This window comes from Meleagris gallopavo, chromosome 3, assembly GCF_000146605.3.
Source record: "Meleagris gallopavo isolate NT-WF06-2002-E0010 breed Aviagen turkey brand Nicholas breeding stock chromosome 3, Turkey_5.1, whole genome shotgun sequence".
Lineage (NCBI taxonomy): Eukaryota > Metazoa > Chordata > Aves > Galliformes > Phasianidae > Meleagris > Meleagris gallopavo.
Window position 1 is genome coordinate 5616201 of NC_015013.2, and position 15599 is coordinate 5631799.

Here is a 15599-nt window from a genome sequence, read left to right on the forward strand (position 1 = left end):
AAAAACCTACTTTTAAAGATAAGGAAAAATGGAAAAGTATCTGTACGTTTAAACTCGCTATGTTTAAACTACTACTTGTAATAGAAAATCCACAGCCACATCTCTCTCATCAGGATCTGTGGCTATTACTTTCATTCCAGTGATCCTGGAAGCAGCTAACACCTTAAGTACGTGATTGCCACAGTACAGCACAACCACTGCATACACAGGGAAGGGATCTGAAAGTCTTCAGCACTAATTGGGAAATGAATTGGTGAGAATTTGAGTGTTAGAAGCTTCTATCTGGTCTTTGGGGGCTGTTGCACATTTTTCCAAAGCCCTCTAAGAGTCCTAGGAACTTGCTGCGAACTACTCCATTCAGCCATGGAAATCTGATGCTCACTGGAGAGGAGACTGCATGTACAGGAGCACAGATAGTGCCCAGGCAGTACAGAAAAGAATCTCCTATTTTTCACATTCCCTGCTATTCCAGCAGCAGCCCAACCAAGCCACATTCTCCCAGGAAGCTCAGCAGGAATACAATTTTGCAGCAGGCAGGGGACTGAGGGCACCAGACAAACATCCAGACTTTTGTTGCACAGGTACACTAACATCTACGAGATTCCTGAAGGCATCTGGTAGAAGTCAGAGCTTATACACCGGGACACTGGGGGTGGAGGGGAAGACAAAGAAAAAAGATGACCTAGTGAGAGTCCTGTATCTTGAGGTAAGAAAAGAGATTACCGTGAGTTCTATTTCCTCCCACTTACACTAGAGAACTCCAGTGGGCTACACAAAATTAATGAGGACTTGTACTAAACATGTAGCCACTCCCCCTATATGTAGGCATTAAAAAAATATGTAGGCATTAAAAAAAACCTGCTGCTTTTCTCAAGGCAGATGGAGTAACGAGCTTACTCAAAGAAATTACATGTGAGCCATGTATCTACGAATGCATCAAAGATCTGCAAAACAAAAAACAGGAGCTATGACCAGAACGGTCCAGCAGTCACCAAAAGGCTGGTTATATCTCCAGAGGAAAAACATAGCCCTCGGTGCTGCGGTGGTAGTGAAGTCTGACGTGAATGTTTTACACAGCGCTATCCACACCAACGTAAATGCTTTTCTATACATTCACTGTATATTAAACAAACAAACAAACAAAAAAAAAAAACATAATTCATTATTTATTCCTCTGAAATAGCGAGAGCTAAGAATCTCGCACAAGAAGCGTTTATGACACAACTCCCTTTAATGAACACCGAGGGACTTTTCATTCCATGAGGCACAATAGACTGCAGGATCGGGAAAGCTCCTGCTTAAGGCCCCTTCATGCCTGTGGCTGGCTGAACAATGCGGCCATTGTGGCCTGCTCTGCCAGCTCCCCCTCCATGGCAGGGTGCTCAGGCAGCAAGTAGTGGAAAGAAGACTGTGGGATGGCTGCCCTGGAGATGGGCCCAGCATCCAGTGCATCCACAAGGCTTAGGCCCAGCACCTGTTCTCGGCCCAAAGGCCTCTGTGGGTCACACGGCAGCCTGTCCTATACAACCTGACCCAAAAGCAAAAACAGGGTCAGCACTTGGAATTAAATCCCTTCAGCACCTGGCAGTGCTTTCACTAGGCCCCCAGTCACTGCTAAAAGTCTCTCACACAGAGGAAACCCAAAGCAAGCGGCCCCTGTGAGCACAAAGTGGGGCCCAATGCATATGAAGGACTCTCACAGACACCCATAGAACCAGCCAAATATGTAAAGTATTTTCTTCTCATCTTGCTTTGCGATAACATTTATATGACAAGTGAAATTAGGATAACATACTATGTAAACAGAGACAAAAGTAATTTTAAATTTGATTGCATTCTTTCAAATCACCAATTTCAGCGTACCATTCTGTAACAAACACAAGATGAATATCCCATTCCAAATCTCTATGATACACAAATGATTCCCATTATCAAAACAGTATTTACCAAAGATGCAGAATTATTTTTAAAAGCCGCTGACTTTAAGGCATAAATGCAATAACAACAAAGAAAAAAAAAAAAAAGAATTTCACCAACTTATTGTTCTCAATTTACATTTGCATAACATTTCACCTCCAAACATCTTCAAAATACAAAACAATGCATTAATCTGTGATCAATCCTCACTACATAAAGTGTACTTTAATTTAATGCAAAATAAAAAATCAATTGTTGGAAATATTAGCTACGTAAAATACATGACTCACCCTCTGAAGTCCAAATTAAGATGCTTGTATCAAATTCTGAATGTTTATTTCTTTACTGGTCAGTTATTAACAGAGATTGGGTTTTCAAAACTATTCTTTAAATAGTAGCAATGAACAGTAGAAAAAAACATTGTAGACAATTATATTATTCAAAAGTTTTCTGAAACTGCAAAGTTACACTCACATCTCCCCTCCCCATAGATTGTAGGTCTTTGTTAAACATTCTTTTAGCTTTCACCATGGTAAAGAAAAAAAAAAAGCAATGAATTGTGGGATGCCTCTTACTCCAGGGGAAAAGTTTTGAATAGAACAGCTGCCCAGAGGCCAGAAAAAAGGTACTCCCCTCTGAGAATAAGGGGCTTTTTGTGGAGAAGGAATAGGAATTCAGAAGAATTTATGGAATTGGGTAGATACAATAGGAGGTTACAAAGAGAGGTCTTCAGTCAAGAGGAGAGAGGGAAAAAAAAACAGACTGCAGAAGAGAAGAGAGGCATCACCAACCAGACCAGCAGGAAGTAAAAAGCTGAAACAGTTGTTAGCTAAAAATATGAACAGTTGTTGAACTAAGGAGAGAAATGCACCATTCCCCTAGCCCTGAAAGCACCATGACCACAATCCGTCCTTGCTCTCCCTTCTACACGCCAGCAGTGGCTTCAGTAAAATGGCACAAACAAATGTACAAAACCAAACTATGCAAAGGGATGGTTAAGGCACTCTCAGAAGGTGAGATATGTGGGTTGGGATGCCTCTCTAGTGTTTGAGAGCACTGAGCCCAGCATTCATCTTGAAACGGCCTGTTAATGAGGAAAACAGTGCCTACTGCTGAGTTTACACGGCTCCTTGCTGCAGGCCTGCATGTACTGGGCACTTCCCGGATTTCACTGAATACAAGACAGCAAAGTGAAGCTTCTGTCACAACATTATCACATTTGCCTCTTACATGCTTGTTTCTCCCCTTGGGAATAAAAGAGAGAGAGAGAGAAAGAGATTGAGACGTAGCAAATACCCAGATTTTTGGGGTATACAGCAAGCCTCACACTTGCAAAATGTGTTATTAATAGATAACATCTGAAAAGCTTGCATTTCCATATTATTGAGTTTCCTTGTATAAGAGTCACTTAGTCACTTAATGCTTACCATCGTAAGACTCATGACAGTGACAGTGCAGAAGGTCCATCACTTGTTAACTCATTTCATTTCTCAGGTGTCTAGAAACTGTTACAGGACACAAAGTGCCATATCATGCATAGAGCATTTGCATGTCTGTATACCTATGTGGGAGCTACCATAAAAACGTGTCTGAATTTTCAGAAGCTTACTTCACTTCCCTCAAAGCGTAACCATTGTGTACTTAAATTTTTTTTCCTGTACATTATGAAAGAACTTTAAGAATATGTGTTAATGCAGACACAAAAGTTATATAGGTGCAAGCTGCACCATAGCCTGACTTCGAGCTGTGATCGAAAACTTCAGTTGATCTTCTCCAGATTTGTCAGTCAGAATAAAAATAGAAGGAAGTGACAGGTATGGAAGTCTATGAGAACTTCTTTAAATTTGAGTTATAAGTTTGGTTAACCACGTGGTGCTCAAATGCCTGAAACAGGATTTTCTGAAGCAGTGAAAGGTTACCCAGAACTCAGGACTTTAGAGACTGAATTTTCTTCCATGCTCCATTAGCAGCAGGATCAAGTATGCAACACTCCAGATCAGGAGTGAATGCTAACCTTATTGAAAACAAACAGACAAAAAAAACAAAGCCCTGATTCACTGAAGCATTTACATCCTGAGGTTTGATGCTGTTATTTCAGTATACATTTTCCACTTTTTGGGGAACAAGACTGGGTACACAGTCCATCCAAAATGCTGTGTGACAGAAGTGAGATACATTACCCCCCATGTAACTGGCACGCCCCAAAACTAGTCCAGCAACAGTGCTGCCAGACCAACCCCCAGCTGCTGCCAACCACCTTAGGGCTGCCAGCACCTGGAACAATGCACTTCAATGCCCTGAAACAGGCACTGGACTGCACACAGAGAGTTAATTTCACTGCACCTGCACTGCACAGACAGGAAATAATTTACAATAATTTGTCAGGATTAACCTTTTGATACAGCATAAATTTTTCTAGATTTAAAGCACTTTATAAGGTTGCAAAGGTTCATTTATATTAAACAAATGCTGTATCAGCAGTTTGACAGTAGCAAAAATTCTGACGCTGAGAATAACTACCACTCTACTGGCCTTAATCTTTACAGCAATAAAATGAAGCTTGGCATTTCAGTGTGACAAGATATGATTCATAGCTAACTATCATTCTTATTTAGCTTTAGAAATGTCACACAGAATAATTAACAGGAGGTACTCGTGAGTTCACACATTCCAGATGTAGAGATTTCTGCGGAGGCTGCATCATCCAACCCAGACAAGTTATTTGTAGCCATGTGTTTTTAAATTGCTGTTACGATTTCATCATATTCAGCTCTGCCAAGCAGAGTCAGTGCCGTTACTGCCCCTGACCTTGTCTAATCTAATGAACAGAAAACAGTGCTGGTTCATTATTGTCTTCCACTCTAAATCCAGCTGTTTGTAAATATTTTAACAAACAAACAAAATAAAAGTTTTAATTATCTGGTGTTCACATGCAACTTATATTCTTTCTAAAAAAAAAATACACCTCACAAATCGATGGCTAGAGATAGTGGTTTTTAGCCATTTACTCCATCTATATTTATATTTACAGTGCTTTTGTTAATTCTTACAATTAAGGAGGTATTTTCAGCCAAGCCACGATGCAGTTTAAATATTGATTGACTCTACAGCATTTCCATTTGAAGAGTACACACCACATACGGTCTTCTGCTCTATCAAGCCCCAGGTAATATGGTGCCAAAGCATTTTATTGTAAAACAGACAGATCCAAATGTCATCTAACCTGACACTACCATGACACCTTGCCAAGAGCCCAGAGCAACTAGTAACTATAAAATATTGCCATCTTTCTTGCTAATACAGAAGGAAACCTTGCCACACAGAAAGCACAGTCTGTGGGTATGCCACTGTACTGCACTTTGGCATCAATATTCATCACAGGCCTTATCATAGGGATTCTAGAAAGGAAACAGGATTGTCTGGTAGAATATTGTGTGGTTCATTAACCCTACTCTGCTTCTCACTGCAATAAACTATGATAGAGACAAATAAACTAAGGAGGAATTTGATATCTGAAACACAACTTGATAGTTTCAGTTCAACTTGCCAACAAGAAATCCTTTTATCCTTTCAGTAGCATTGAAACATTTTAGCAGTGTATAGACACACATAAGAATATCCCTAAATTACCAGCAACAAGAGGTTTACCAGCCTTCAAGCTTACCAGCTTCTCTACTAGATTCATCATGAAATTATTTCCAGTCCTTTTTCTTCTGAATGACTACCTTGCTTTGGGATAGGCAGAATATCTAAACGCACATCAAATTGTCAGAACCACCTCTGCAATCAGTGAAATATCAGAAATAAAAACTCTGGATGGAAAACATGTTAATCCTCCAGTTCTGATTGATACCAAGTACTTCATATCCCATACTCCAACTCAGATTTGTGCTTTTATTCAGAAAAAAAATCTTGCTACTGGCCTTAGTAGAAAAGAATATAACTACCTTTTTAAATGTTTTGCCAAAATTAAGGGTCTTGATACTTCTATCCTTGCTGCATGAACTGGTCTACCAACATACTGCAAACAACAGATTCAGAAAGCAAAGTGCTTAAGTGTTATCTATTTGTCTGGATGCAGTGGGAGGGCTTTGTTTGGTTTGACCTTTTTGGTTGTGGAGAAGGGAAAGTAAAGAGAGGAAAACAGAAGACAGATAAAGCAAATATCTATTAGGTTTTTTGTTTGTTTTGTAGAAGAATTCAGTTTTTAATTCTATTTGTAAAGTTGTGTTTATAAACTGTCACCTTACTTCTATTTACTGTTTCTGTCCCTGAGCTACAGGAAACTAAACATCCTTTCAGAATAAAACATCCTATTTATTGAAAAACATATGAAATCCTGCTAAACAAAAAGAAAACTCTTTATTGGCAGAGTGCAAGGGAGAAAAAAAGGCAAAACTCTCTTCAGACAGAATCTTGGAGACCATATTCACAGCTCACTTGGCTAACAGATTTTTTTTCAAGAAAGGAGAGAAAGAAGTTTAGTTCATATCCTACAGATATTTGTATGGATCCTTAACTTCTGCCCTGCTTTTAATGGCAGTAAATTCAGCAAGATTACACGCCCTTGAAGAGGCGCAAAAGCAGATTTTAAGAAACATGATTAATTCACCTCTAGACCCACTGAAATCATAGAATCACAGAATGGCCTGGGTTGACAAGAAGCACAATGCTCATCCAGTTTCAACCCCCTGCTATGTGCAGGGTCACCAACCAGCAGACCAGGCTGCCCAGAGCCACATCCAGCCTGGTCTTGAATGCCTCCAGGGATGGGGCATCCACAACCTCCTTGGGCAACCTGTTCCAGTGGCTCACCACCCTCTATGTGAAAAACTTCCTCCTAATATCAAACCTAAGCCTCCCCTGTCTCAGTTTAAAACCATTCCCCCTTGTCCTAGCTCTATCCACCCTTGTAAACCCCTCCTGTTTACATGCTGCCTTCAAGTACTGGAAGGCCACAGAGCCTTCTGAGGCTCTAAATGAGTCTCTAAACTTCAGAGAAGAGGATAAAAGGTGGAAAATGACAATGAAAAAAATATTATGTTTTTCAGTAGTTATTAAAATAAAAAGGAATGGCCCTTCACAGACTCTTACTTTGATCACATTAAAATGATTTAAGTCAAGGGACTTGACTTAAACTTGATTAAGCAAGTTTTAATCACTTTTCGCACCCGTCAAGATATAAATGTATTTCAAGCCTGCTTTGTTTTTGTGCAGAGTTGTTTTCCTTAAGGAAAAATAATTCTCAGATTAGTGACCTTTAAAGTATTTTGATTTGAAATTAGTTATTATCATCACAATTTGCATTTCAGCATTTTGCCAGAAATTCTATCTGTATTTACTGAATTTGATTAACTACATCAGTGGCTTCATCTCACAAGTTCTCCTGCCAATTTGCTTCCTAATTTTGAAAGGAATAGCTACTATCCTGAAGTAAATGGAAAAGAGATATTCCCTTCGCATGAGCAGGTTGTGTTTGTCAAATGCTTACACAGCAGACAAAAATCCAGCAGCCTCTCATGATTTGAACAGATTTCCTCTAAAAGTTCCACAGTAAACTTACCAGTACTTTCTCTTATTATTATTTTCCCAAATTTAAATAAGCTCATCTCCCCTTTCAGTTTCAAGTTCAACATTATTAACATTATTTCAAGGAAATACTGAACATCCTTTTCCTTAATTTTTTTTTAATTAACTCAGATGGTCTTTGAGAAAGGGAAATAATATTTTATTAGTCTTACAGACTAGTTTTATAGACTTCTAAGTAGAAGTGCAAATTTCTACAGCTTTCTTCTCCCTGTTTGTGCAATCAACTGTGATTTCATTTGTCATTTGGATACTGAAAAGCAAAAAGAAAAAACAGTAAGGAGTGAAATCCATCCACCAAATTTGTAAAAGTCACCATGGAACTAAATTGCCAACAATGCCTCCTCTTGTTTCTCTACTCAGCATTTCTTCTTACAGCTGTATCAATTTCTTCTTTTTTTTTTTCAAGAAGAAATATTTTTCTAAGGTGACAGCAATTGAAATTGAACTTCAGTTTCACTATTTTTGCACTGGCAAATTGCATCCAACCAAACATAGAGCTAACTGAAGTAACAAAAATGCCACATACACTGTGCACTAGAAAAGGTAAACGCAGAATAGACAGTGTCCTTCCACTTGCATCTCCATGACAGTACAAGAGAACATACACTGATTATCTTGACTCACTCCTAACATCGAAATCCCCTACTGGGACCATTTCCATTGCAGTCTTTGTGTACTATCATGGAATTAGAGAATCAAGGAATGGCTTCGTTTCAAAGAGGCCTCGAAATCATCTCCTTATTTGCTCATAAATGCAGCAAGGAAAATGAAGGCATGTTATTTTTAAGAAAACTGACTCCTCAAACTCTGAGCTAACACATTTCTCCATCTACTACTGGGAGTATTTTCTCATCATCCAAAAAGAGCATACAATTAAGATTAATTTAATTAATTAATTAATTTCTAACTTTAGAAGAAGTTCCTCAACTTGAACTAGGTAATTTCATTAGATACAACGTGGAGGCAGAAGTCTAACCCATTGTAAATAGTTTAAATGACTTCTATTCAAAACTAGTTGATTTTTAGTCCAAGGAAATAAATACATTTTAAGATTCTCCAGAAATACGTTTCTTTTTTGGCCCAACTTAATAACACCATGTCATCATTTTTGATCTCTGACATCAATCAATATGTAAAGGTTCCACCTTGATACATAAAAGAGCTGGAAACAGAGGACAGGCTGCATTCCAGTTTAAATGGGACCGCTTGCAAAGCATGTTGTTCTTCTGGACAAGGGAAAGGAGTGAGAGTTAGAAACACCTTGCTGGATTATTTAAGCATTATCTACAAATTTGAGAGATATTGCATTGCATAAATCCAAAAAGACATAGCTAATGTCGAACATCACTGGGTTCACGTGATACATGAGCATGAGACCAGAACACAGCAGTCAGAGAGTTTAACACTACTATTGAAAATAAACTTCAGATTTGAAACTCCTTTAAATGTTTTTTGGTTGCTTGGTTTGGTTTTGTTTCAGGAAAAATTCACGCACACAAAAACTATCAAAAAAACAACAACAACAACAAAATTTACATCTCCGTTAGGTACTTTTAACTGGAATGAGAACTGAACTCTGGACCCTCTCAAAAATATTTAATTAAAAATAAAAGTCGGTTTAAAAAAAAAACAACTTAACTGTGGTCTGCACTTTTTCACTTCAGAAAAATTTAAAAATACTATTTTCCCAACTGATCTGTTTTTTTAGGAAACAACACCTTTCAAAATGCAGTCTGATATCATTGGATTCAAAAGGACTGTCATCAAGAGATTATGCTTAATTCAGCTCAACAGAAATCATTATTATTTACTGAACAAGAAAAGAGCCGTTAATAAATCTGCTACTTATGCAACATTCAACTCCCACCTGATTCCACGGTCAGGATCTGATTCATTGGACACACTTAGCATTGCTTGCACGTTGGCAAGCATAAAGGATCCTGTTTGGACAGGCAGGGCTCTAGCTTTTTCTCACTTTCTCCCTTCAGCAATGCTTTGGTGACCCAGCACACAGAGGTTTCTCCACGGCTCCCAAGTGCTGACAGCTTCCCAGGATCCCTCTCCTTCCCATGCTCACTCCAAAGGGGAAAGGGCATGTTGCAGCTGAGCCATCCATCACTCTCCCTAATGAGGTCTGTGAGCACATCCCCTTCTTTCAGACAGCCCTGCAACACAGGCACAGCCTGAAGAATGCCATTTGCACTCAGTGCTAAGAGTGGTGGCAAAAGGGCCATGTGCCTATGGCTTGCTTGCAACATTTCAGCACCATCAGAAAAATTAGAAAAGCGAGATCAGGTAAGCAGTTCTTCCAAATCCCCAAAAAAGATGGCATTTTTCTAGCCATAAAAACCCTGCTTTAACATGAGCCTTGCTGACTTCTGCCCATATATATATATATATATATTTCTATACGTGAATAGAAAACGTAAAAACTAAATACCCATTGCTCCTGATGCTCATTTCTTTAAGAACTGAGCTCACTGAATGAACTGTACACACAATACCTGCAGAGCAGGTGCCAGAGGATGATGCCTATGGGAGCACTGTAACAGCACACACTACAAGTAAAGGGTGTCCAGCGGAGGACAAAGGGTTTGCCATCAACAACCAGCATTATAGAAAAGAAATACCAGGAATGCCAATCTATCAGTGCTGCAAAACAAACTCAGAGCTAAGTTCCTGCCAGATTCAATGCAGTTCCCTGCAAAACAAACAATACGCAGTGAGCATCACTGGTACAGACAGTGTTCTTACACCCAGACCACTGCTGCCTCTTTTCAGACAGTCTGTGCAATGAATGCTGACCCCCCCTGAAGCCCCTGTGGGAGTTCAGCATCACTGGTATTACTCAACCAAAGCTCACTAGTTCTTGTTTTCTTTCCCAGTTTCTTACTGTTGCTGCCCAAAGCCCACTTGAATCATCCATTTTGCCCAAGTGCTTTTCCCTCCTGCTGTTTTAGGATTTACAGAGGTGACACCTATTTTCCTAAATAGATACACAAGTCTCTACTAACAGTCTTAAAAAAAAAAAAAACCCAAGGTGCATCTTCTCTTTATAAAAACCTTCTCTTTATAGCCAGGCATCATTTTCTCACACAATGAGAACACCTCAGAACTGGATTTTTTTTTTGGCCTTATTTCTCTCTGTATATACAAGCCCCTGGTGACTGACATCAGTTTCTGACAGTGCAGACAGACTTCCTTCTCTTGCTTCTTTTTGTAGAGTGTCAGCAGGTGACAACTCATGCTCCACCGATGCTGTTCAACAATTCAACAGGCCTAATACAGATCAGAATCTAATTCCACATCTTTTCTAACAGATACTTTCTATGTTTCACACTGATGCACCAATCCATTAGATGAGGCTACTCAGGATTTGACTTTACATATTTAAATCCAAAGTTCTTTAAACTCACTTTCACAGAATTTACAGAGTATCTATTTTGTTTACTATCACCTATATAATTTCTAGGGACAAAAAGAAATCCAAATTTTTAGCAACACTAATTTAAACAATTCTTGCCTCCTTAGCTCAGAGCTCATTTTTCCCCCTTTATATCCAAACTGGGCTCTTTGACATGACCTCCCTTTTCTTTCTATGGTATTTAAGAATTAGTAGCTTCTTCAGCAACCCCATTCTTCTGGGACCAGTTTAGAACCATTCTGGTCTTTCTCTTAACTTTTTGATCCTAAGTGAACGTTACATCCTTTTTCAAAGTTTAACATGTAAAGAATCATAATTCAAATGCCTTTAACCAAAATCCTGTATAAAACTGAGAAACTTACATTGGTAATACTGAAGGGGAATACACAGTCTGGCTGCTCTCTGTATAATTCTCTGAAGTAGTGATTGAAGTTCATATTTAATCAAACTAGATGCATGATTTCTGGCTCAACAGAAAAACAGAATGGAATGCAACTTGACTTAAACTTTTTTTTTTTTAAATCAAGAACTGTAGAAAAACATTTGCAACAACCAGGTAATACGTGGGTTTTTATGCGATTTGCAAATCAAACACTGTAAGATGACTGTAAAAATGCTTCCAATATCTGTAATAACCAAAGAGATGCACCTTGTTCTGAATGCTTCTCCTGTCGTTTGCTGCATCACAAATCCCATTAGTGTCTGCACCCTTCCTTCTCTGCCAGGGTTATACCTAGAGATTGTGGTAGCAGTCTCCATCTTACTGTGCAGTATCTTCCATTCAGCTAACGTGGAACAAAAAATATTTTTTTTTCCCATCATATTTTGCATAGTTTGAGGCCCTTTCCAAATCTACTTGAAGCATCTGGTTGGGTTTTTTCCCCTCTCCCCAGAATATATAGAAAAATTGTCTTCAACTTCTCCATTCCATCAGCACCTCTCAGGAAGCAGTATACCACATTCTCTTTGATTTCTTTACACTGGATGCAGGAATAGGAAAGCAGTGCCTTGCTTGAAGCCTACAGGAGGACAGACTGCCCTGCTCTGCTGACTGTCATGCTGGTTGCCTGAATCCTAGGGAATGAGCCTCCAGCTCTGCTTCAGTCTGCACTGTTGGCCAGGGCAGCTCTGCAAGGGCAACTGTTTTCTGGCTTTACTCTGATGAATGTTTCCCTAATTTCTAGGAAAAGTATTCACTATATTCAGTGACTCCAGCATTTAAACCGTAGGTAAATTCAATAAAAGACAATAAAAATGTATATGTAGAGTAGGAGGACAGCAGGGAATACCCAGTCTTCCCTTTGTTTACAAAGCTACTAGCCCCATCAGAAGGAACAAAGTTCTGGGACAACAATAGCTTATTGTTTTAGAATAGGCTAGTCCTATTCTCTGTAGCAGCCTGAAACTAAAGCAAAAAAAAAAAAGGAAGCAGAACAGTATAAATTATTACAAAGTGAATTCAGAATACAAAAAAAAAAAAATACTATATTAATACGTAAATCTAGTTTCTGCTCTCAGTGGGACACAACAGAACAAGAAAATGAAGACCAAAGGATGAAACAATAGAAGGTATCAGATGGTTCCCACATGTTGCACCTCACCCTCTTTAAAGAGACCAGGGAGGAGAGTCAACAGAGTAAGGTCCTTGCAGGACACAGTGGCCTCTACTGTGACAGCTACGGACAGGCAGTGGGAGCACTCTGCTCACAGCAGTTTCAAAGCAAACAACAGTAGATTTCCTCACCTGAGGTCAGCTGTTGAATTTGGTGCTTCTGCACGCAGTCGATAATAAAGGTTCCCATGGGGTCAGAAAGCGATGAGAATTAAAATCCACAGAGATTATTAACTACAAAGACACCTCGTGCTTACAAGTCCAAGGCTCACAAGCCATAAATCACTGAAAGCTGAGAAGATCGTGGGAAAGCAACGATACAAACTCAAACCACATTTGAGCTCTTCCTGAAGCACCCACAACAGCTCAGTAAAATCCTGGGTACAATAGTATTTAATCAAACCACTTATACTCCCTACCATAAAGACCCTGAGCTACCAATGACATTGGCATTGTCTTTATGCATACTGCATGCATTCAAATGTCACATATCAAACACAACCTAATGCATTTGCCACTATCTCTTCCCCGACAAAAACAAAACTTTGACCAAGTGGCACTATTTCTGCCTCTGATTTCCTCATCCTCCTTAGCAATAAATTAAGTTCTTCCTTTTTCAGGTAGGCAAAATGTCAGTTTCACATTCACGCTTTCAGACCAGCCTTAGATGCAAATAACCATGTTAAGATTATTGTGGAGTAGGCAAGGCAATACCCAAACAATGCAGATGTTAACTGAAACTCTCTCTCTCAAAGAAAAGATGGGGAGAACTGATACTTTGCTGATACCTCATTGCCCTGCATTTCAGAAGTGACAGAAGAAAAAGGATCCAACCACAGGAGCAATGCAGTAAAGCCCGGGTATTGCTGAAAGCAAAATAAACACTTTCATCACACCACAATGGATCAGATCAAGGATGCCCATTTCCTATATACAATAGGTGCCACTGACTGAGTTTTGAATAAAATGCAACTTTAATTAGTCACAAAATGGACTGAGACAGAAGAGGTTTAGATTAGATATCAGGAGGAGGTTTTTCACTCAGAGGGTGGTGAGGCAGTGGAACAGGTTGCCCAAGGAGGCTGTGGATGCCCCATCCCTGGAGGCATTCAAGGCCAGGCTGGATGTGGCTCTGGGCAGCCTGCTCTGGTGGTTGGTGACCCTGCACATAGCAGGGGGTTGGAACTGGATGATCATTGTGGTCCTTTTCAACTCAGGCAGTTCTATGATTCTATGACTGTCCACCCCTACCATGGTAGGTCTTCGCTCTTGCTGGGCACAAAGTCCTACCACAAAGAGATTCTATGCCAAAACTTTTCATTCTCCTTCTCCTCTTTTCAAATGGAATAAACTTGCTCTCAAAACTATTAAATAGCTTGAGTTAGATATCTTACATCCATAGCTGGACTAGACAACCTCAAGTGACCCATCAAGTCAGTTGTAGTATCACAACACCCACCGGTGGTGTTGCCAGATGCTGAAAAGAGCTTACAGTAGGGTTACCTGGGATTATCTCATCAGAGTCCTTAAGAGAATGAGATACACTGACCATCTCTCAATTGGATTAAACCACTGTCAAGGTGCCTATTCTTCAAACTCCATTCAAAAAATCCTACTCCAGAACAGAGTAAGGGCATCTCCTTCTTCTGGCCTTTTCCACATCAGCAGGACCATGGTTTGAATTAAAAGGACTCCTGCATAACTATATAATATGCAGATCATACGCTAATTCCCCAACCCTCAAAGGTCAATACCCAAATAATAAGGAGTCAGTGAAACCCTTGGGCACTTGCCCAGACTTACGAGTTTACTGGACCAAGTCCCCAGCATTAGGATTAATTAAATGCACGTGAGTCAGGATTTGCTTATTCACTGCAGTTTCTACTGGTAGTCTCCAGTATTAAAACATCCAGGAATATTAATCCCAGGGATTACAGGAAAACAGTTAGACTCAGTCATCCACAAATCACTAATGACTTGGGAGAAGACAGTGCACTGTCATTCCCTAAGCCCTCAGACAAAAAAATAAAAAGAGAGGAAAAGTGAATGTATTACAAATATTATTTTCCAAATGTCAGGCATGGTGAGGGTTTTTCTGGTTTTTGTTTGCTTGTTTTGTTTGTGGGTTTTTTGTTTTTTTTGCTTTTTTGTGTTGGTTTTTTTTTTCCAGATGAGAAAGCAGCACACAATTACTTAATTGTCTTTCACAGAGTCAAGGTTAGGAAAAGGGAAAGAGAAAGGCTTAGTAAAGCAACAGCACAGTGCTTTTGTAATAACTTAAGACACACAGCATAAACTGATTGCAAACAAAATGCAGTAAGCCAGACAGGTGTTTTCCTATCTTCAACATCAACATTCAGCATGGTTTCTTGCTGTCAAAGAACCAAGAGTAGAGCTGTGTTTGCAACTTGTACACTGAAACAACTTTCCTAGTCTGACTACAACACTGATACCACTTCTCCAGTACATTCACTATACTTAATATAGATTAAAACATAACCACACTAGCCCTAAGCATCCAAACATCCCAAATCTGGAAACTACTACAACTTCCTGAGCCAAGCAGCTACCTTATAATACAAACTTCTAAGGACCCTTATGAAAAGTGATACGACCTACTGAGATGTGATATAAGTATAATGAACCAAGAATGGAACAGAGCTGACAAAAATTCTTAACACAAAAAGGTAGAGCTATTATGAAAATTAAGAAAAGAACACAATGATCTTCCAGATACACTTCTACCAATAAAATTATCTTTTAAGTGTTCAAAGGTCCCCAAATACATTTTAGAATGTGTCAGCTCTTCCTGATGATCAATGTTAGAGGCAAAGAAAAAAGAAAGCAAATGTATGTGTATTCTTTTAAGTTTTTGAAAATCAAAACTGCCAGTATCCTTGTAGCTTTACTTGTTCTTGCAGCAAATAACCTGCACTCTTGGATTTTATTTAAAAAACCATCCACTCTCAATATATTAAAAGGTTGGCTATCAGAAGAAGCTTTCGGATGTGAAATTTTGCTACCTTAGAAATTAAATCCTCATTTTTTCTCCCCCGC